Source organism: Apium graveolens, chromosome 7 (genome assembly GCF_009905375.1).
Source record: "Apium graveolens cultivar Ventura chromosome 7, ASM990537v1, whole genome shotgun sequence".
Classification (NCBI taxonomy): domain Eukaryota; kingdom Viridiplantae; phylum Streptophyta; class Magnoliopsida; order Apiales; family Apiaceae; genus Apium; species Apium graveolens.
This window is the reverse complement of record NC_133653.1, coordinates 73,127,729-73,150,036: the sequence shown is the minus strand read 5'-3', so window position 1 is coordinate 73,150,036 and position 22,308 is coordinate 73,127,729. Positions and strand designations below refer to the sequence as shown.

The 22,308-nt window shown below is 39.3% G+C and overlaps 1 pseudogene; it reads left to right on the top strand.

Annotated features, from left to right (window-relative positions):
• The window catches only part of LOC141673748 (uncharacterized), a 184,559-nt pseudogene that overhangs the window by 120,482 nt on the left and 41,769 nt on the right, over positions 1-22,308 (top strand).

Here is a 22,308-nt window from a genome sequence, read left to right as displayed (position 1 = left end):
AGGGCTTTTTGGGCCTTTTTTATTCCATTAGGCCTGATCTGGTCCATCAGGCTTAACCTTTCTGGTCTAAGTATCATATATCTTTTTATTGGGCCTAGCAGTCCACAGCTTGTACAATTAATGCAGTATTTAATTATACAATCATAATTAATTTATCCCTATCATTTGCCCCCCAACTTTTGGGAAACATTAATTAGGTTTCGCAGAAGTTAAGTCTATTCGTTCCCTTACAGGGTTTCGTTTTTCCGTAAAGTGTGGAGCGACCTACACATTTACAATGAATTTTCCTTTTATTCAGGAATTATCTTAATTTCCAGGAATTTTTCCCTTGTTTCCGTGATTTTTCCCTAATTTTCTGGATTTTTCCCTAATTTTCTGGGATTTTCCCTAATTTTCTGGGATTTTTCCCTAATTTTCTGGGATTTTCCCTAATTTTCTGGGATTTTCCCTAATTTTCTGGGATTTTTCCCTAATTTTCTGGGATTTTCCCTAATTTTCTGAATTTTTCAGATTTCCAGCCCTATTTCGACCAGGATCCTAGTCGAAATTTCGACCTGGATCCTAGTCGAAATAGGGGTCAGCCTTGCCATCCTGGTCGAAGGAATTCGACTAGGATCCACGACCTGGAATTCGACCAGGATCCTAGTCGAAATTTCGACCTGGATCTAGGACCTGGAATTCGACCAGGATCCTAGTCGAAAATTCGACCTGGATCTAGGTCGAAAATTCCACCCCCTTTTTTTTAGCTTCTTGTCATGAGCCTATCGACTAGGATTTCGACTAGGATTCTAGTCGACATTTCGACCTGAATCCTGTTCGAAAATTCTTTGGTTTTCTTGCTTCCTGGTCGAAGGATTTCGACTAGGATCCACGACCTGGAATTCGACCAGGATCCTAGTCGAACTTCGACCTGGGTTTTTAATCCCCATTTTTTGAAAGATGCTTGGTTCATTCGACCTCATTCCTGGTCGAAGCTTCGACCTCAATTCAGTCCCGTTATTCCAGCTATTTTCGGGTGTCTGCTCGAAAGATTTCGGGCAGGATTCACGACCTGGATTCTGGTCTTTTTTACCCGTTATTTTCGGGTGTCTGCTCGAAAGATTTCGGGCAGGATTCACGACCTGGATTTCGACCTGGTTCCTGGTCTTCCACTAGCCTTCTTCATTTAGCTTTAATTTAGGGTATTGTATTTTCCAAATCCTAATTGGATTTGGGCCTGGCCTTTTTATTGGGCCTTATTAAATTTTACTGAGCCTCTATTATTGGGCTTTTCCAAATCTTATTGGGCCTCTTTTATTGGGCCTTTTCAAATCTTATTGGGCCTCTTTTATTGGGCCTTTTTAAATCTTATTGGGCCTCTTTTATTGATCTGGGCTTAATACACCCTATTTAGAATGCTCTAGAATTCCTAGGAATATTCTGGAATATTCTTTTTTTTGGGCTTTTTCTTATGGGCTTTTGTTCTCAATGGGCTTTTCGTCCCTTCAATTTCCTTTTCCTTTTATATAAAGGAATGAGGAAAGGCTATTACTCATCACTTTCTCATTTCTTAGTTTTCTTCTTTATCTTCCTGCTAAGATTCTCAGAGAAATAACAGCAAGTCGGAGCTCAAAGCCTTTTTCAGGAGCGCTTCTTCAGGTAAGATTCCTCCCTTTGCTTTTCGTGTCTATTTTTCCATTGTGTGCCATTTTTTTTTTTTTGCTAAATTGCTTTATAGATAGAGAAAAGGAATATACAAGGGATTCACCCTATGATCTATGACAAGCCATAGATAAACTATCTATAACCAATCTTAAGGAAAGATTGGAGATAGAAAGCACAAAGCAGCGAAGAAACTACAACAACTAACTACAAACAACTACAAGGAAGTACAGACAAGATACAAATTATAAGAACAAAAGATCTGGTCTTGAAGAAGTAACTGCATTGAACCATTCTGAGGATGACATCCGAGCTTTAATATCCTGAACCATGCCATGAAGTAATTTCCTTGGTCCGAAAACACCTTTACCATGAGACCTCGCATTCCTTTCCCTCCATATATGATACAAAACACCTGGGCATAACAAGCAGCTATATTCCCTTTGGCTTTGTCTGGCAACTCCGTGAAACTCTGCAGAAACTCTGTCCAGGAAGCATGAGCAATCGAAATATCAAGATGCCTAAACAGCTCCATCAAAATCCATCTACTATAGGTGCAGTGCAAAAATAAGTGAGTGATGGTTTCTCTTCCCATAATGCATAAAAAACACTGCTGAGTAGAAGCAATGCCAAACCTATGGAGTCTGGCCAAGGTGTTGAGACGGTTAAGACAGGTAAGCCACTGATGATGAGCAAATCTATTAATCTGCAACCTGTGCCAAACCGCTCTGTGCCATAGGACCGGTGGTTTCGTATCACGGATGGAGTTCCAAATATTCCAGGTCCTGATCTTAATAGACGGCACCCCATCCCATAAAATGTGATCACATCCAGAAGAGTGAATAGTTGGAAGATTAGGATCTTCAATCCAAGCAGTGAGTAAAGGAGCAACGTGATGGGTTCTCAGGTTTGGTCTAGGAAGCATCCAATACCCTGAGTTAATGACTGAAGCTACCGTAGCAGTATGAGGCAATGAGCACTGATTAATAATTGGAGAAGAGGTTGAATCTGCAAGGCAACAAGACCTCCACCACGGGTCAAACCACAAGGATATAGATTCACCCGTGACAATGTGATAAGAGATGAATTGAATTGCCACCATTCGAAGATTGAGAATTCTTCTCCAAATCCACGAACAATCTGTTGGGACTTTCATTGTCCAGAAGTGATTGTGTTTAAGCACAGTTCGATTGATCCAGGTTGCCCACAACGTAGGAGATCTTGAAATTATTTTTAAGAGGTGGTGAATCATACGAGCCTTGTTCCAATGAACCATATTTTTTAATCCCAATCCTCCCTCATCCTTTGGTAAGCAAATATGTTCCCATGCCACCTTAGCACCTCCTTTCTGGTTTATGTTACCCTTCCACAGAAATTTGGTAAGCATCGATTGAATATTACGGTGCACAGCAGATGGTAAAATGAAGTGGCTGCACCAAAATCCCTGGATAGCATGAAGAACGGCCTTGATCAACATAACTCTCCCAGCAAAAGACAGAAGAAGATTAGCCCAAGAATTTAGCTTAGAAGTCATTCTGTTAATCAACGGGACACAATCGTTGATGCATAGCTGAGAAGCAATCAAAGGAACGCCCAGGAACTTTACCGGTAAAGATCCTCTCGGAATTGAGTAAGTAGAATCAAACCAATCAACAAACCCCGAATCACAATTGCATAAAAAGCTGGTGCTTTTGTGCACACTGGGTTTTAACCCACTCCAAGCCGAGAAGACAGCCAGGTTATCCATAATGTGGGATACCGATTCCCTACATCCTCTAGCAAATAAAAGAACATCGTCAGCAAAGAGCAAGTGGGAGATGTTCAAATCTTTGCATCTCCAGTGATGCTTAAACCCAGGAGGAGTCTTGGCTAACAAACAGGAAAGGATATTCATGCTTAAGGAAAATAAATAAGGAGACAGAGGGTCCCCTTGCCTAATGCCCACTGTGCCTTTAAAGTACCCATGAATTACTCCATTCAACTTGACTGAGTATCTGGGAGAACAAATACAGCCTTGAATCCACGAAATCATTACCTCAGGCAAGCAAATTTTTTGCAAAACTGCAACAATAAAATCCCAGTTTAGAGTATCAAATGCTTTGTGAAGATCAATTTTGAGTGCACACCTCGAGGCCCCAGTTTCACGATCGTAACCCCGAAACAACTCTTGAGCCAAAATAATGTTATCAGAAATAGAGCGTCCAGGAATGAAGGCTGATTGAGCATCATTGACAATTGCTGGTAAAACACGTTTTAACCGAGAGGCAATGATTTTCGATATACATTTGTACATTACAGTGCATAGGGATATTGGCCTGAATTCTTGCATTCGGGAAGGAGTAATAACCTTAGGGATTAATGAGATAAAAGTTGCATTAGTTCCAGGGAGCATCCTACCTGTTGCAAAGAAATATTTCACTGCTTCACAAAAATCAGTCCCAGTGATATCCCAGGTTGCCAAAAAGAATTCAACATTAAACCCATCCGGTCCTGGAGCCTTGTTACGCTTCATTGATTTCAAAGTCAGGTAAATGATAGAATTGGTGATAGGGGCCACCAACTCCCTCGCTTGAGTCTCATTGATGCATTTGCAATCCACCGAGCTGAGGTCCAAATCATTAGAACGCGAAGCATTGCTCATCAGACTTTGGAAGTACGAAACTTCCACCTTAGCACATTCCATTTGCCCATGAACCATAAGCCCCTCCTCATCTTGAAGGCTAAGGACCTTATTGGTATTCCAATTCGCCTTACATTGGTGGTGAAAGAACGAATTATTGCCATCTCCCTTATGCATCCACTTGACCCTGGATTTTTGCAACAAAAAATGTTCTTCTCTAAGAAGTGCCAAATTGAGTTTATCAATAAGCTCCTGTTCCTGTATTTCAAGAGCTGGATTCCTGTTTAAAGCCAATAAATCTTGGGTTTCATGAAGCTGAGTACGGAATTGATGCACCAGGGTTTGAAGATTCTCATGCTCTTTGTTAAGATCACGGAGAGCGTTCTTAACATTTTTAAGTTTGAAGCTGAATTGCTGCATTGGACTGCCCAAACAGCCTTGAGACCAAGTGCGAGATACCAACTCAGAAAAACCAGGAATGTCAAGCATGAAATTGAAAAACTGAAAGGGTTTACCCAATCTAGAGATCTGCATCGGCTCTTCATACAGCAGCGGATTATGGTCCATAAGACCCCTTTGCTTAATGAAAACACTCCCCTCAGAAAACAGATGGAACCATGCAGCATTCCCCACCATCCTGTCCAGCCTTTTCAGAACCAGGTTATGCTCTCTCTTATTAGTCCAAGTAAAGACATCTCCAACCGTACGAATTGGACCTAAACCATTATTGAGAAGACAATCCTTAAAGGCCTGCATATCTGGAGTCCAATGCTCCCTGCCCCCTGAAATCTCATCCAAGCCAAGAACATAATTGAAGTCTCCCATTAAACAGCCAGTAGCCTATTTACGTGCCCCTTACTTTTTTCAGATGGCTGACAAAAGAATGACTCGCTTGGCCAAGATGAACGTGGCTAGAAAGTCCAACGATTTTCCTATTCGATCGAGGTATACTTTCTTAATCGACATGATCAACACTCGAGGGGACGAGTATCCGTCTGATGCGCATCTGGACGCGCACGATCATATTAGTGCTTTACGGGATCCCAAGGAGCTGGAAAAGTTGAGCAGCTGCTTCAAAATCAAGGAGCCTTTTAAGCTGGTTCTTGCGGGTCCGGCCGACAGGGCCTGTCAGTGGAAGAAGGACGCGCTATGCGTCTATAGGGATACTCTAAGGGCAGGTATTAGACTCCCTTTTCATCCATTCATTCTTTTGCTACTGGCTGATGTGGGCATCAGCCCTTGCCAACTTCCCCCTAATTCCTGGAGGTTGATTCTGTGCTATCTGTCGCAATGCGCCAAGCACAACGTCCCCACATCTGTTGTTGTCTTCAGGAAGATTTTTCAGTTCAAAAACAGCCCTGATAAAAGTCCGGGTTGGGTTTCTATCAACCAGCGCCCCACTATCCCCCATATCGTAAATGGGAAGTCCATCCCTGACAACAACTTGGGGTGGTAGAAAGATTTTTTGTTTGTTATTTGGGAAGGTGGAGATTGGGGCTCCCTGTTTCGATCATCCTTTAGGCTGGCCGTGGACGGGAGCCCAAATGACATAACTTTGTCTGAGGAGGAGGCTAGAGGTTTCAACCTCCTTACGCAAGACAACGGTACTTCCCATTCTTGGGACCTTATCCGGGAGACCGTCCTGGTAGAACGCGGCCTTTCACCCGTTAATAAGAAAAGTAAGTTCCCTTTCTTACCTCCTTTATTTCCTGCACTTTTATTTCATTGGTTTTCAACTGACTTTGTTTGTTGCAGTGGCTGAGAAGATTGAGGAGGCTACCAAGCCGAAGGACCTGGAGACAACCAGGATGAAGAGGGCAGGGAAGATCTTTAAAGACCCTCGACTGGGTGACCGCTTCCCCGAGTTCCTTCTTCAGGCAACGGAGCCAGATGAGGAAGGCCCCAGCCAAGTTCTGCGCACCAAGCAGAGGCCAGGGGCCTATTTTCAACCTGCTTGGGGGATCCGGGGCAAGGACTCAATTGTGGGCAGCACGGCGCTGTCCAAGGAATGGTCTAAGCATTCCATCTCCCCGGTGGATTATCAAGATTTTGTCCTTCAACAGGACTTAGAGGGGAATGAGCTATTTGGAGCCCAGGCTCTGGCGACGGTACGTCCTTTACTTATGCCCTTCGTACTTATCTTTCCATGTTTCTTTTCTAAACTTTCGCTGTTTTTCTTGCAGGCTAACGCCCATTTCCAAGGGGCCATTCACCAAGCTAAGGCTTGGAAGGTTGGCCTGGAAGATGCCAACAAGAAGTTGGAGGAGGCCAACCAAAAAATAGAGGCCCTTGAAGCTCAACTGGCCTCTTCCACTTCTGACCTGGAGACGGCACGGGCCGAAAATGTCATTCTGAAGGCGCAGAAGGACAAAGCCTTTGATGGCTGGATGGACACCCAAAAATTCAAGGACTTGATGGTGGAACATGATGCCCTTCTTCACCCGGTTAGCTATAAAGAGGGCTGGGATGCTGCTGTGGAGGCCATCCAGGATGAGTTTCCAGAGGTCCTTGAGCAGTCCCCCTTTCCTTGCCCTGTGCGGGTTCCAGAGCTTGGAGGTGTTACTGAGAAGCTTGTTGTTATGATCAAGGATGGAGATGAGGAAGATTCTTCCGAAGAGGAGTTTGAGCCTGTCGCTAAGAAGGCCAGGGTGGAAGAGCCTCCAAAAGCAGCGCCTCAACAGCCAGCATCTCCTGTAGAGGGAACTTCTACAGGGACTTCGGAGGGGACAACCGAGACGTCCGAAGGAACGACTGAGACTTCCGAGGAGACTTCGGATAGTGGTTCTGAGGAATCTCAGCCTTCCAAGGCCTAACTTTTTGTATATCTTCTTTTTGAACTTTATTCATATCTGAACTTGTTACCCTTCGGGGTTATATTTCATATGTTGCTTTTCTTGCCTCTTTCTGTTTTAACTTTACAATCTTAATACGCATTTGAACTTTAAACATCCTTAGATAGAAATAATTTCAAACTCTTTAATATGAAGTCTGGTTTTCCAAAACCTTACACAACATGGGTTCGACCCTAATCAACAATAACTAGACAATGTAAATTCTACTGGAATATAAAATCCTACGCAAGCAAAGCTTCAAGGTGCTTTTAAACCTACTTGTCACAATGACAAGTGAGAATCGTACTTTGCCTATCTTACACGTAGTAAACCTTCAGGTTTTGTGCGTGCCAGGTCCTCGGGACTTCAAAACCTTCCATAGTTTCCAGCTTGTAGGTTCCTCTACCCTGAACGCTCTTGACTCTGTACGGCCCTTCCCAATTCGGGGCAAGCTTTCCTTTCTGTCCGACACCAGAAGCCTCTATTTTTCTCAAGACTAGGTCACCTTGTTTGAAAAACCTCTCTTTAACCCTTAGGTTGTAGTAGAATGAAGCCTTTTTCTGATATTCTACTATCTTTGCATGTGCTTTATCTCGCACTTCATCGATTAAATCCAGGGCTAACCTCTGCCCTTCCTCATCTTCTTCTGCATTGAAAGCCTGAATCCTTGGAGAGGAATGTGATATCTCTACTGGAACTACTGCTTCTGCCCCATATGCCAACATGAAGGGAGTTGCTCCTGTCGTGACTCTACAGGTAGTCCTGTAGGCCCATAATATTGGAAGTATCTCATCCACCCAATTATTTCTTGACTTCTCGATCCTCTTCTTTAGTCCATCCAGGATTATCCGATTTGCTACCTCTGCTTGCCCATTGGCCTGCGGGTGAGCCACAGAGGTGAATCGTAACTCAATTTCATTTTCTTCACAATACTTCTTGAATTCCTCATTGTTGAATTGTGTTCCATTGTCAGTGACGAGGATACGGGGAATTCCATATCGGCACATAATGTTTTCCCACAGGAATTGTGCAACCTGGTTAGTTGTGATTTTGGCCAAGGGTTTGGCTTCGATCCACTTGGTGAAATAATCAATGGCCACAATCAGAAATTTCCTTTGTGCCGTGGCCATAGGAAAAGGCCCTAGAATATCCATCCCCCACATGGCAAAGGGAATAGGCGAGTTGATAGAGGTCAGCATCTCGGGGGGTTGTCTAACAACTGGTGCATGCTTCTGACAACGATCACACTTCTTCACATATTCTTTGGCATCAGCCATCATTTCTGGCGAATAGAAGCCTAAACGAGTTATCTTATGAGCCAAGGCCCTGCCCCCCAAGTGTTGTCCACAAATACCTTCATGCACTTCCTCAAGAGCCAAGCGTGCCTCGTCGGGCCTGAGACACCTCAAGTAAGGAACCACGAAAGATCTCTTATACAGAATTCCATCTATCAAGGAGTACCTTAGTGCTCGAATAGTTAACTTCCGTGCCTCAGTTGCATCGCTTGGCAACTAACCGGTCTGAATGTGAGCCTTGATGGGATCAATCCATGACGTCCCCAAGCCTATGGGAGCCACAAGCTTAACATCTATGCTTCGTGTCTTCAAAACACGGAAGTACACACTTCCTGAACTTTCTTCAATCTCAGATGAAGCAAACTTTGATAGCGCATCTGCCTTAACATTTTCTTCCCTTGGAATGTGTTCAACATGGCATTCATTAAATTGGGTCATCACAGCCCTTACTAGGCGGACATACTTAGCCATCGTATCATCCCTTACCTCAAATTCTCCCTTTACCTGGGATATGATCAGCTTCGAGTCTCCACGGACCTTTAAGTTTTTGACTCTAAGTGTCCCAGCTAGACCAAGGCCAGCTATCAGGGCTTCATACTCTGCCTCATTGTTTGTGGTTGGAAAATCTAGCTTCATAGGATACTCAATTAAGAACCCATCAGGGCTTTGCAAAACCAACCCTGCTCCACTGAAATTTGTTTTTGATGCTCCATCAAAATAGAGAACCCAATATTCTTTCTCCTTATCATCCTTCTCCCTGTCCCCATTGTCGACTCCCTTGTCTTGAGGTATGGTATCTTCCTGCCCCCCGACTTCTTGGTTGGGTATGGTACATTCCACCACGAAGTCAGCTAGTGCCTGGGCTTTTATAGCCGTACGTGGCTTATACTTGAGATCAAACTCTCCCAACTCTATTGCCCACTTAATCAGTCTCCCACTTGCCTTGGGACTGTGAATAATATTTCTCAGTGGCTGATTTGTTAGCACTTCAATCTGGTGAGCTTGAAAATAAGGACGCAGCTTTCTTGAAGCCATTACCAAGGCTAAAGCGAATTTCTCAATAGTTGAATAATTCAACTCAGCACCATGCAAAATTTTGCTGACATAGTATACGGGTTTTTGGACTTTCAGTTCTTCCTTAACCAACACCGCGCTCAAGACGCTCTCTGAAACAGCCAAGTACAAGAATAAAATTTCACTCAGAACTGGCTTGGCCAACAACGGGGCCTGGGCCATATACTTCTTTAACTCTTCAAATGCCTTCTGGTTTTCCTCACTCCATACAAAGTCTTTGATGCTCTTTAGCGATTTGAAGAATGACAAACACTTGTCCCCCGACTTGGAGATGAATCATCCTAGCGCAGCAACCCTTCCTGTAAGCTTCTGAACATCCTTAACAGTTTTTGGTGGTTCCATGTCCAGGATCGCCTTTATCTTATCCGGGTTAGCCTCAATTCCCCTCTTTGAGACCATCAGTCCCAAGAATTTTCCAGATCCTACTCCGAAAGCACACTTCGTAGGATTCAACATCATCTTGTGGTACCTCAGGACCTCAAAAGCTTCCCTTAAATGGGCTATATGATCAGTCTTTACTAGACTCTTGACTAACATGTCATCAACATAGACTTCCATAGTCTTACCAATAAGATCCTTAAAAATTCTATTCACCAACCTTTGATAGGTGGCTCCTGCATTCTTGAGACCAAACGCCATAACAAGATAACAATAAACACCAAAGTCAGTGATAAATGATACCTTTGGAATGTCATCCTTATGCATTTTGATCTGGTTGTATCCGCTAAATCCATCCATGAAACTCAGCATCTCATGTCCAGCAGTGGCATCAATCAAAGTATCAATTCTAGGCAGCGGGAAATAGTCTTTGGGGCATGCATCATTCAGATCAGTGAAGTCTTTACACATCCTCCACTTTCCATTAGCCTTCTTCACCATTACAGGGTTTGCTAACCACTCCGGAAATTGAATCTCCTCAATGAAACCAGCCTCTAAGAGTTTTTCTACTTCCTGTTTTATAGCCTCTTGTCTTTCCGGGGCAAAATTTCTTTTCTTTTGTTTCACTGTCTTCCGGATTGGATCCACGTTTAGCTTGTGAGTAATTAACTCCGGGTCTATGCCTGGCATATCAGCTGCTGACCATGCAAACACATCACTATTTTCTTGCAAAAATTTCACTAACTTCCCTCTAAGGGGCTCCTCTAATGTGGCTCCAATGAAAGTCGTCCTCTCAGGATTCTCGGGGTCTAAAGGAACCGAAACCAATTCTTCTGCTGGCCTTCCTCTATTCTCATCATTTTCTCGAACATCCATATCTTCAATAGGAAGATCCTGCCCCCCGACTCCATCTGCCCTCAAAGAGGCCACATAACAGCTTCTAGCCATTTTTTGATCTCCTCTCTCTTCTCCAATCCCGTTTCGGGTGGGAAACTTCATGACTGAATGGTAGGAAGAGGGGACTGCCTTGAAGGCATGTATCCCTGTTCTCCCCATGATAGCATTATAAGTTGAACTAGCCTTTACCACCACGAAATCCAGCATCTGCGTTGCTTGCCTTGGCTCCGTACCTATGGTGGTTGGCAATTTGATTATCCCTTCCACAGGACATTCTACTCCAGCAAATCCATATATCGGCATGTCGGTTGGTGTCAACTGGGAGTCATTATACCCCATCCTTAGAAAGGCATCGTGGAGCAAGATATCCACAAAAGCACCATTATCCACAAGGACCCTCTTAACCGGGCTATTTCCTATTATCGGTGTTATGACCAGCGGGTCGTCATGGGGAAACTTCACGCCCTCTAGGTCAGAATCATCAAAAGCCAATGTTACTTCTGTCCTGGCCCTCTTCGGGGCTTCTCCAACAATATGCATAACCTCCTTAGTATATGCCTTTCTGGAATTTTTGGACAATCTAGCAGCAGTTGGACCTCCAAAGATCGTGTTTATCACAGGCCCTCGAGGGCGTCGCGGTCCTCCAAAAATTGCATTTATAACCGGCCCTCTAGGTTGGGGATTCCGCCCCTGATCGTCTTGGTCCCTCCTACGATCTTCAAAGTTCCTCCTTCCATTATTATTTCTGTTCCCTCCATCTCCAGTATACTTGTTCAATCTTCCTTTTCGAATCAAAAACTCAATTTCATCTTTCAATTGCCTACACTCATCGGTGTCATGGCCAACATCCTTGTGAAACCTGCAATACTTGCTCTTATCTAGCTTGGCGGGATCAGCCTTCAAGGGCTTAGGCCAGTGAATATCTCTATCTTTCTCAATCTCCATCAAAATCTGACTTCTAGGAGCACTCAGCTTAGCGTATTCAGTGAACTTTTGCCCAGGTCCTCCCTTTTTGGGGGTTGAATCAGGGTTTTGTTCGGTTCTAGGATATTTGTCCTTAGCGATATACTCCAGATCAGTTTTTCGCTTCTTGCCTCCAGTGGGCTCATTACTTACTACGGTCTTCCTCATGCTTTCTTCAACCTTGATATACTTCCCTGCCCTCTCTTGGAGTTGCAACATGTTTTCAGGGGGACGTTTGGCCAAGGACATCTTAAAAAACTCATCCCTGGTTCCTTGTTGCAGTGCTATCATGGCTACCTTATCATCAAGGTCTGGGACTTTTAAAGCCTCCTTTGTAAAACGATTCAGGTAATCTCTCAAGGATTCCTTAGCTCCCTGCACAAGACTCATAAGAGATGCTGAACTTTTCTCATGGACTCTTCCACTGATGAATTGCTTAATAAAAGCCTGACTTAATTCTCTGAACGATCCAATAGAATTTGGGGGCAGGCGACTGTACCATCTTTGAGCCATACCCGACAGGGTTTGAGGGAAGGCCCGACACTTTATAGCATCATTCACGGGTTGCAGCAGCAGTGCATTAGAGAATGTCCTAACATGATTAGCGGGGTCTCCCGTGCCATCATAGGCTTTGATAGTGGGCATCTTGAATTTCCTCGAGATATGGGCATTCATTATCTCTTCTGTGAAGGGTGGAGTTGGATCATCAGGATCTCCAAGGGGAAGGAGATTGCTTGGATCAGTTCTTGGGACAGCAGCCCTTCTTCTTACCGGACCATCCAGGTCTATGACAGGAGGAGGATTTCTCCCCCTAGGAGGTATCTGGGGTCTGGTGGCCTGGTGAGCCTCCAAATCACGCCTCAGCCTTTGGATTTCAGCCTCATGAGCCCTGATCCTTTCCTGCACTTCTTGGGGATTCGCCCCTGGGGTGCTTTGGGGGCGTTGCCTTCCATCGGCCATTGGCTCTTTTCCAGGACGCCTCCTTCTCGGGGCCACTTCATCATCCGAAGATTCGGAGTCTCTCTCAGTGTAAGGACCAGAAAATTCCCGATCCTCAGGAATAGGACCCAAACCTCGTATATAGGGGGGTGACTGCCCTCGTGCTTCGCCTCGCCCAACATATCCGCTTCCTCCAACCTCAGGGCGAAGGGGCATCCCATAAGGGGGGTTAGTAGTAACAACAGTTGAATATTCATACCCGACGGGTCGAGAATTCACAGGTATATGTACTTGTTGAACTTGAGGATTCGTACCTTGAATAATCGAAGGAGTTGTCCTTTGTGGCTGAGGTTGAGTTCCCCCTATCTGGGCATCCCCCTGAGTAGATGCATAAGTTGAATGGGGCGGAACCTCCACGGTTGACGAAATCACCTGAGTTGTCCCTGATGGTGTTCCTTCCTCCAGAACTCCAATTGTTCTCCGTGTTCTCGCCATGGTTGTTGTTGTGCTTTCCCACAGACGGCGCCAAATGTTATGGATAAAAAACTAAGGTTATTATTTGTTGTATTTATTACTAAGATTCGGGAGCTCAAGGCCTTTAATGGCTGCTCTCGTGTTTCGTGGCTCGATCTGCCTTTACGAGATGCCTACGTATCTCTGTGAATTAGAGAATCAAGCCAAAAAATGTAGTTTTGATTTGTGGGGTGAGGCCCCTTATATAGATGTTGGGAGTCCTTGAATTGGACTTGGTATAGGAGACTTGGTGGGCAAGTCTCATAATTAGAATGGACTTTGGAGTCCTAGATAGTAGGAAACTGATTCCATATCCTTTTAGGTCCCCTTGAGGCTAATCTCTAAGGATTTATATCCTTATCGGGACTCTTCTCAACATTTAATTTTTCCCTTATTAATTAATTACGAAATTAATTAATAACCAGGGCTTTTTGGGCCTTTTTTATTCCATCAGGCCTGATCTGGTCCATCAGGCTTAACCTTTCAGGTCTAAGTATCATATATCTTTTTATTGGGCCTAGCAGTCCACAGCTTGTACAATTAATGCAGTATTTAATTATACAATCATAATTTATTTATCCCTATCAATTAGGTCATAAATTAGTTTTTTACTTGATTCAAATTTGGGTAAAATCGGATTACTCGAAATAAACTCGATTTAGAAAAAAAAATTTAAGTTAAATAAATATAAAAATTAAAAATTAGTATTTTATTATCCGAATTTTTGACCGAGTACTCGGCACTCACCGAGTACTCCGAGTACTTGTTACTCCATGCATTCGCCGAGTCGAACAGAGTACCGATTTTTAGAACACTAGCATATATATTTAAATATTATCTCGAACGAATTTGCATCTATACAAGAATAATTTTTAAATATGATAATCATTATTTTAACTTTTCACTACATTGTCTTGCATCTTTTTCTTTTCATATATACTATTAGAGCGGTATTAGATAACTTAAGTGATGAGAACTTATTTTTTATCATATAGTTCGATTTTAACTTAATCCGAGAATTTGAAAATTAGATATTTATTGTAAGTTATGTGATCCTAAGTAATAATAAAACTCAAAACTATATCATTGTAACAAAAATATTTGAAATTTGTTTGTAAGGATATGCATCATGTCACTTTGGGATATGAGAGTACTATCCACGCCCCTTATCCCTGAACACGCCTTGAATTTTAAACGGATATTCTTTTCATTATCGATCCCCGCTGGAACGAGGATGCGGGGAATAATTAAAAATAATTATTTTATATTTTTAGTATATTTTTTAAATAAAAACCCGTCTACTAATTCGTAATATATAAAAATATTGATAATATCTCATATTTTAATATCAAGTCATATTAAAACTAGAGTAGTTTCCGGGCATATTTAAATTAATATTATTATTAAATATTCTATAATATTAGCATTATAATAGATAAATTGATAATCATAATTTGTTTAATTTTAAGTAATCAGTATCACTTAGTTGAGGGAAGTTGTATGGAGACTACAATTTTATCAGAGACCTTGTTCTGTAATCAAAATACTATAAAATTGTGAAGTATTTGTAAAAATATCATTAATTCATTTAAATTTTTGAAAATCATATAATTTTAATTAGTAGAATGTGTATGTTCTGCAAGTTGAACAAATACTCTGCAAACTTGACATGTTTTGTAAAATAAAATATTTTGTAATGTTCTGCATGTGATACATATATGATATTCAAAATTTTGAATTAAATAATGATCTTTATAGAGAGTGATTCCCATATAAGTTATTTAATGTTTTTATGCAACATTTAACTTACAGAATGTAAGTATTTCCAAGGTCTCCAAAAAAGTGGTCTCCATAGAATGCTATGTATAATTTATTTTAGAGTCACTTGGATAGTTGTAGGTTGCTTAATTTTAATTAGTGAGGCCACTTCATATGTCAAATATATGTAGGATTGAATTTTGATTTGATATATAGTTTTAGAAAAATGTTTAAAAAAGGTTATAAAACTGAAAAATGAAGGAAGAACGCGAATTAGTAAGATAAGAGAGAATAATGTCATTAATGTTAGCCTCATTAATCTTAATTTCATTAATCTTATCATGTCAACTAAATTGAAATTATATCTAGATTAATTGAGAGAATGATAAGTGTCTACTTTTAAGAAGAGAGTGACATTTGTCGTAATTTGAACTTTATTTTAACGTAGTGTAGATTTGTAAAATAAAATATTTTGTAATGCTCTGCATGTGGTACATATATGATATTCAAATTTTGAATTAAATAATAATCTTTGTAGAGAATGGTTCGCATATAAGTTTTTCAATATTTTTATGCAACATTTAACTTATAGAATATAAGTGTTTTCAAGGTCTCGACGGTCTCCAGAAAAGTGGTCTCCATAGAATGCTAAGTGTCATTAATCTTAGTGTCATTAATCTTATTGTGTCAACTAAATTGAAATTATATCTAGATTAATTGAGAGAATAACAAGTGTCCTCTTTTAAGAAGAGAGTGACATTTGTCATAATTTGTACTTTGTTTTTGTATAGTGTAGATTTGTAAAATAAAATTTTTGTAATGCGCTGCATGTGATACGTATATGATATTGAAAATTTTGAATTAAATAATGATCTTTGTAGAGAATGGTTCGCATTTAAGTTTTTCAATATTTTTATGCAATATTTAACTTACAGAATATAAGTATTTTCAAAGTCTACAGAAAAATGGTCTCCATGGAATGTTATGTATAATTCATTTTAGAGTCACTTAGGCAGTTGTAGGTTGCTTACTTTTAATTAGTGAGGCAACTTCATATGTCAAATATATGTAGGGTAGAATTTTGATTTGATAGATAGTTTTAGAAAAATGTTTAAAAAGGTTATAAAACTGAAAAAAGAAGGAAGAACGAGAATTAGTAAGATAAGATAAGAGAGAATGGTGTCATTAATGTTGGTGTCATTAATCTTAGTGTCATTAATCTTATCACGTCAACTAAATTGAAATTATATCTAGATCAATTGAGAGAATGACACGTGTCCCATTTTAATAAGAGAGTGACATTTGTCATAATTTGTACTTTGTTTTAGTATAATGTAGATTGATTTATAATGTAAATGAATAATATCTCATATTTTTAATATCAAATTATATTAAAATTGATTTATAATGTAAATGAATGACAAATTAAAAATATATATTATATTACAATGTAACAAATTGATCAATAAAATTATAAATTATTTTAATATTATTATAAATTTTTAAATACTACCTTTTATAAAATTTATATAATAAAAAATATATACCTCGTCCTGATACACACATGTATACATACATATATATATATAACCGGGTTTTACTAAGAGTATTTATAAATGTGAAGTGTGTGAAACAAATTGGAAATGAATATGAGGTGAGTGAAATAAATATGAGGTGGTGGCATTTTTAAAATTTTCTAATAAAACTAAAAAACTAAATAAAAAGGAAGCACGTAAATAATATAAACCAACATTTTATTTACTCAAAAATTAAAATAATAAAAAAGAATTTGATAAAAAAAGAGGATGTGGCTAATCTAATAAGAAATTTTAAAATAAACTCAAAAAGTTATGTAGCACAATGACAGTGATAAGAAACCTTTGAGTATGAGGTTTGGGTTTCGATTCTTAGAAGATACAATAATATACCTATTTTAAACAAAATTTATGCGAAGGATGACAATTTTATAATTTTCCAACATAAAGGGCAAAATTAGCAAAATTATAATTTTATAGCCATTAAAATGGCTTAATTTGCCCCTAACCTTTTGTTGTGCAAGACATGTCTATACAATAATATAACGCCCTCAAATTCGGGGTCTAGATTGGAGAGTTACTATACGATAAACAATACTAAAATATGAACGGCGGAATAAAATAATAAATATGACTCCTTGCATGCAACTGGTTCGATCACAGGTTATAGTATGAAACATGCACTAATACAAATCAAATGTTATTACAACACATAAGTCTATTTAGTTTTACAACTATTCAGATTTTACTGCAAACCTCTAGACTAATCAAGTCTGGAATACACACCTAACTATTTACAAGTACACATCTCCTGATAAAACCTGGAACTCAAGCCTACTCTGACTTAGCTGAAAGATCAGAATAATAAACAAGTATGAGCAAAAGAAATGCTCAGCAAGCAGTATATAGCTTATAATTGAACAACAACAACAATATCTGAGTAAAACCAGAAGCTAATATAAGCTTTAATGTTTAAGCGACATTTTTAAAAAAACACAATTATGCACTATGTTGTTCCTGATGATAAGCCATGAAACAACACCGGTATCCCTCAGCCATACCGTAAATATAGGTATCGGTATCCCGCACTCATACCGCACCTATAGGATATCCACAAAAAAGGCATATACACGTCTTGCAAGATATTACACTTTCGTATAATAGCTCACGCTGGACCGGTGCCTCGGCCTCTTACGCTAATCAGTAACCAATTCACAAAACAATTTTTATTAAAGGAGTTGCGTCAATGACATCCTTATCAATTTAACTCTCCATTTCTCATGGTCCGGAGTAACTGCATCAACTGATGGCGAAATAACTAGAACAACTGGTTATTCGCTAATCCCATCTCAACATTCCACTATATAGAGTAATTTACAGCGAAATATAAAAACATTTAACTATTCCGAACTTAGAATAGGGAAACAATACTTAAAATATAACACAAGGAGGTTCGAGAATACTTGCATGATATAATTAACAATCTAATAAGTAGAATGATAAACTATTCTGAATTTAGAATAGTACAGAAAACTTGCCTGGTATATTTGATAACTTCTCACTATAACCTTAGCTTATAACTGCTGGCTACCAACTCAGTCTAACACTTGGCTGCGCTCCTTGCCACACGATTCTATAAACAAAAGGACTATGTGGCGCCCCAAAACCCTGGGTCAGGAGTCTCGGAAGCCACGCCATTTAAACTCACACAACTCACAATATAATATATAAATACTCACACTTCACGACCCCACACTTATCACACACACGCTTACAGGTTATTATCTTGGAAACGAACCATCATCATTAGAGTAATTGTTAACCATCAAGTGATATTTATTACAATCCAAAAGTAATTAATCTTACCAGGGAGTGACCTTTAGGTAAGGCTAGTCCGCCAACCAAATATACGTTTCTTGTTTCTTATCTTACATAAATCATACTTATAAATAAGCCGAACTATAAACAACTGAAAACTAATCCAGCTTATTCTGACTACCTGTGGTACTGCACCAAACAATCTATGGAACAGTTGGCCATTTCCTACCCGTTTCCTGGCTGTGGTTCTCATGGCAGGCATCTTGATTCACTGTTGTGTTGTGTCAATTTAAGAAAACAAGTGTGAGCTATAATGCTCAGCATAATAATGTACAGTATGGAAATGACTGTATGATAATATCATATATTATATATATTTTATTCGAGAATAGTTTTCCTTGGTGTCACACACCTTCTTACGAAGAAAATTCTTTAAGGGGGTTTTAATAACCTTCGAATACCTTAATAGTAATCCCAACACCTAGGCTTGGGTTACGGTATTGTATTTCAATTCCAATTGGAAGAGTTTGGATATTCACCGGAGCCACCGCATACGATGATCAGTCATACTACGGAAATAGTAACCTTTTCTACTAGTAGAAGGACGAAATCGTCATCCCTCAGGTATCACCCTTGCCACATTCGGGCTACGTGTCCCATTTTCGGGTATACACATACTTCACAAGTTCCTGAGTACACTGAGTACCTATGCCTGCGGTACCTTTGGTAGCCCATCTAGCACACATAGTACCAGAGTCTACCCCTCTCTTGTCCTTTAAAAGAATTCTGTCAATCTCGAGAACTCGAACCACATCGAAGTCCTCAAGCATTTTGCTTGTTGATAGAAATAGCTTATTTTTTTTTAAGATATAAGTGTATATATATGCATATACGTACTTCCGAGAATTTCGGAGGAAGTACTAAGGATGTGAGTTGACCGTTGTCAACATATAATTATTAAGGGGGAAAAAGTTTCTTCTCGAAACTATATTCAATATATTAATAAGTCGGGATAATATTCACCGACGATCTTAAATTATTCGAATGATTATCTGTAATCAGAAGTATATTTTAAATTAGGATCTATGATTCTTAAATCAATAATAAACCCTTTTAAGAATAATAATACATTAAATAATAGTTAATAAATAATTAAACCTCGAATGAGTTTACTCTCTAGAAGGTTTATTTAAAATAATATTCCTCAACTAGTTTGTGTCTACGTAATTAATAATCTATAATAATTAATCGGGTTTGAAATAAATAAACGTTGGAGTATACTACTCTCATAATAAAGAAATAAGTATATAGTATTTATTATCCGAACAATAAAATATAGTTGAGGGAATATGATCGTTGGGAAATCGTTTTAATAAAAGTTCGAGGTGTTTTAATGTTTCGTAAGTGGACGATGAGTCCTTTAAAACATACTACTATGGACTTATAACCGTCCTATAATATCTCCGGAATGATTCCCGGGTTTTGTCTTAAATCCCGACCGATTCTCGGTCTTATATAATACGTCACGCTTAAAGCGAAATAACATTTTACGATATATACTTATTGTACAACATCGCTACATTATGCGAAATTCAACAACTACGTATCATGGCAAACATGGTATTTATGCGATGATAGTAAAACAATCTTTTCACAACACAACAGTAAAAATGGAGTTGGGTTTGTAAACTTGCCTGGGTATCTCGAGGGGGAGGATGCTCTAGGTTCTGCTCGGAAATCTATGACCATAAACATATTTCATTTCGTTAGGTTCCGTTCTAATTTACGATAACTCGCACTCATGCGCTACTCATTATGCACCCTCTCAACTCATACCACCCTTAACATTTCTTTTAAGTTATAATCACATTATGGTTACTTCATTTTTTTAAGTATCTTGGGTTCATTCTCATTATCGTTGTCGGCTCCGCTTATGGATTCTCTTGGCTTCTACTCGCGTGGTCTCGGCTCCGACATTTTTATAAAATTGAGAAATCATTATTTTCCCTTGAAATTTTTATGGAAGTTAGGAAACTCAATATGTTACTCTCTGTAAAAATTTCATGATTTATGAATACATTTAAGTCTATCCTTTATATTTTCAAAGTTCGTAATTCGTAGCAGTTTTTGTCACGTAAATCACTTTTACTAAAACGACCATAACTTTTGATCCGTAAATCGAAATCAAGCGATTCAAGCACCTAAACGATCCTTATAATATTGTCTATCCTAAACAAAGGTTATTTTTCAAGAATCTACAGTTTACGACTTCGGAAATTTCTGCAGAAACTTAAAGCTACGGTTTGTTGGTTTTAACGAAGTTACGTTTACGATCGGGGTTTCGTTTACGCCCTAACTATCAACACAACCACCAAAAATCATCATATCATCATCAACACACAAACTCCTGTCAAGAATATCATGTTCTTGAGGCAACAACAACCAATCTTAAATCTACTTAACTTAATCATCAAGATTTCATCATTACTACTTAGTAAGCTAGGTTTACTACCACATACTAAATGGATCTTAAAAATGAACCTTAAATAAAGATGGGACAAATATTTTTACCTTTCTGGAAAGCTTGAGATGTGTTCTTGAGGATGGTGGAGGCTTGGAAGTGTTTGGTATGATTTTTAGAACCTAAAACAACCATTGAAATCAAGAAACCAAAGAGAGGTTACTATTTATACTATTCACTAGTAAGTTTCTTGAATTTATTCAACCCATCAAACCTTGGTAAAAAGAGATGAAAGAATTTTCTTACCTTAGTTTAGTTTCTAGGAGGCTTGGGAATTAATTGGGTGATTTTACAAGAACTTGAACTTGGAGTTTTGAATTCCAATTCTTCCTTTTTCTTCCTTGGGGCCGAATGGAACAAATGGGGATGGGGGGTATTTACTACTTGGTTGCTTCTCTTGGATGCTTTGGATAGGTTGCTTCTTGGAAGGTGACTTGATATCTTGCAACTTGATTTTATTCTTCCTAGTATAGCATTCTAGGTTTATTCCTTGTTGCCAAATCCATGGACATATCTTTGTAGCTTGCTAGCTTACAAGCTAAACTACAAGGTTAGCTTCCTTAGCACACTATTTTGCTAGCTAGCTTGGTCATCCTATGGTTAGCTCACTATTTGATGAAGTAACCATGGTTACTTCCTTACCATGGTTTAGTTAGTGCGTTACGTTTATTTAATCATTTTCGCGTTCGCTCGGTTACTTAAACGTTCTCCGTAATACTTACTCGTAAATTTTTTTCGCGATGTAATTCCTTTCGTATTTATTCCTTATATTGTTATTTATCCTACTTGAATATAAATCCATAGGATTTTAATCTCGTAATTATATTGTGATTCTTGTAATCCTCGATAAGTCGTAAATACGGTCATTTTTCAAAGTTCGCTTTCTTCAAAACCTAATAGCGTTTATATACACTCATTTGGTACGTATAGTCGTAATATCAATTCCGAAACTCATTTTCTCATGCACTACATAGTGTGGGCTCAAAAGTTTTTCCAGTCTGTCAGGGTTACTATTCATTAAACATTTTACAAGGTCTTAAAAATTCGAGTTATTACAGTCTTCCCCTCTAACAAGGATTCCGTCCCGGAATCAGTTAGAAAATAAGTGGGGATATCTATTCCTCATTGTATCTTCAAGTTCCCAAGTTGACTCTTCGACATTTTGATTTCTCCATAAGATCCTAACCAGTTTCACAGTTTTGTTCCTCAACACTTGTTCTTTCTGGTCCATTATCCTTACTGGCTGCTCGATGTAGGTCAGGTCTGGTTGTAAATTTACCTGCTCGTATTCTATTACATGTCGTGCATCGGTATGGTATTTCTTCAACATGGACACGTGGAACACGTTGTGTACTTGTTGCAAATTAGGCAAGGTGAGCTCGTAAGCTAGAGGTCCTATTCTCCTCAAAATTTCAAAGGGTCCTATGAATCTGGGACTCAGCTTCCCTTTCTTTCCAAATCTCATCACTCCTTTCCACGGGGATACCTTTAATAGCACGGAATCTCCTACTTCATATTCCTTATC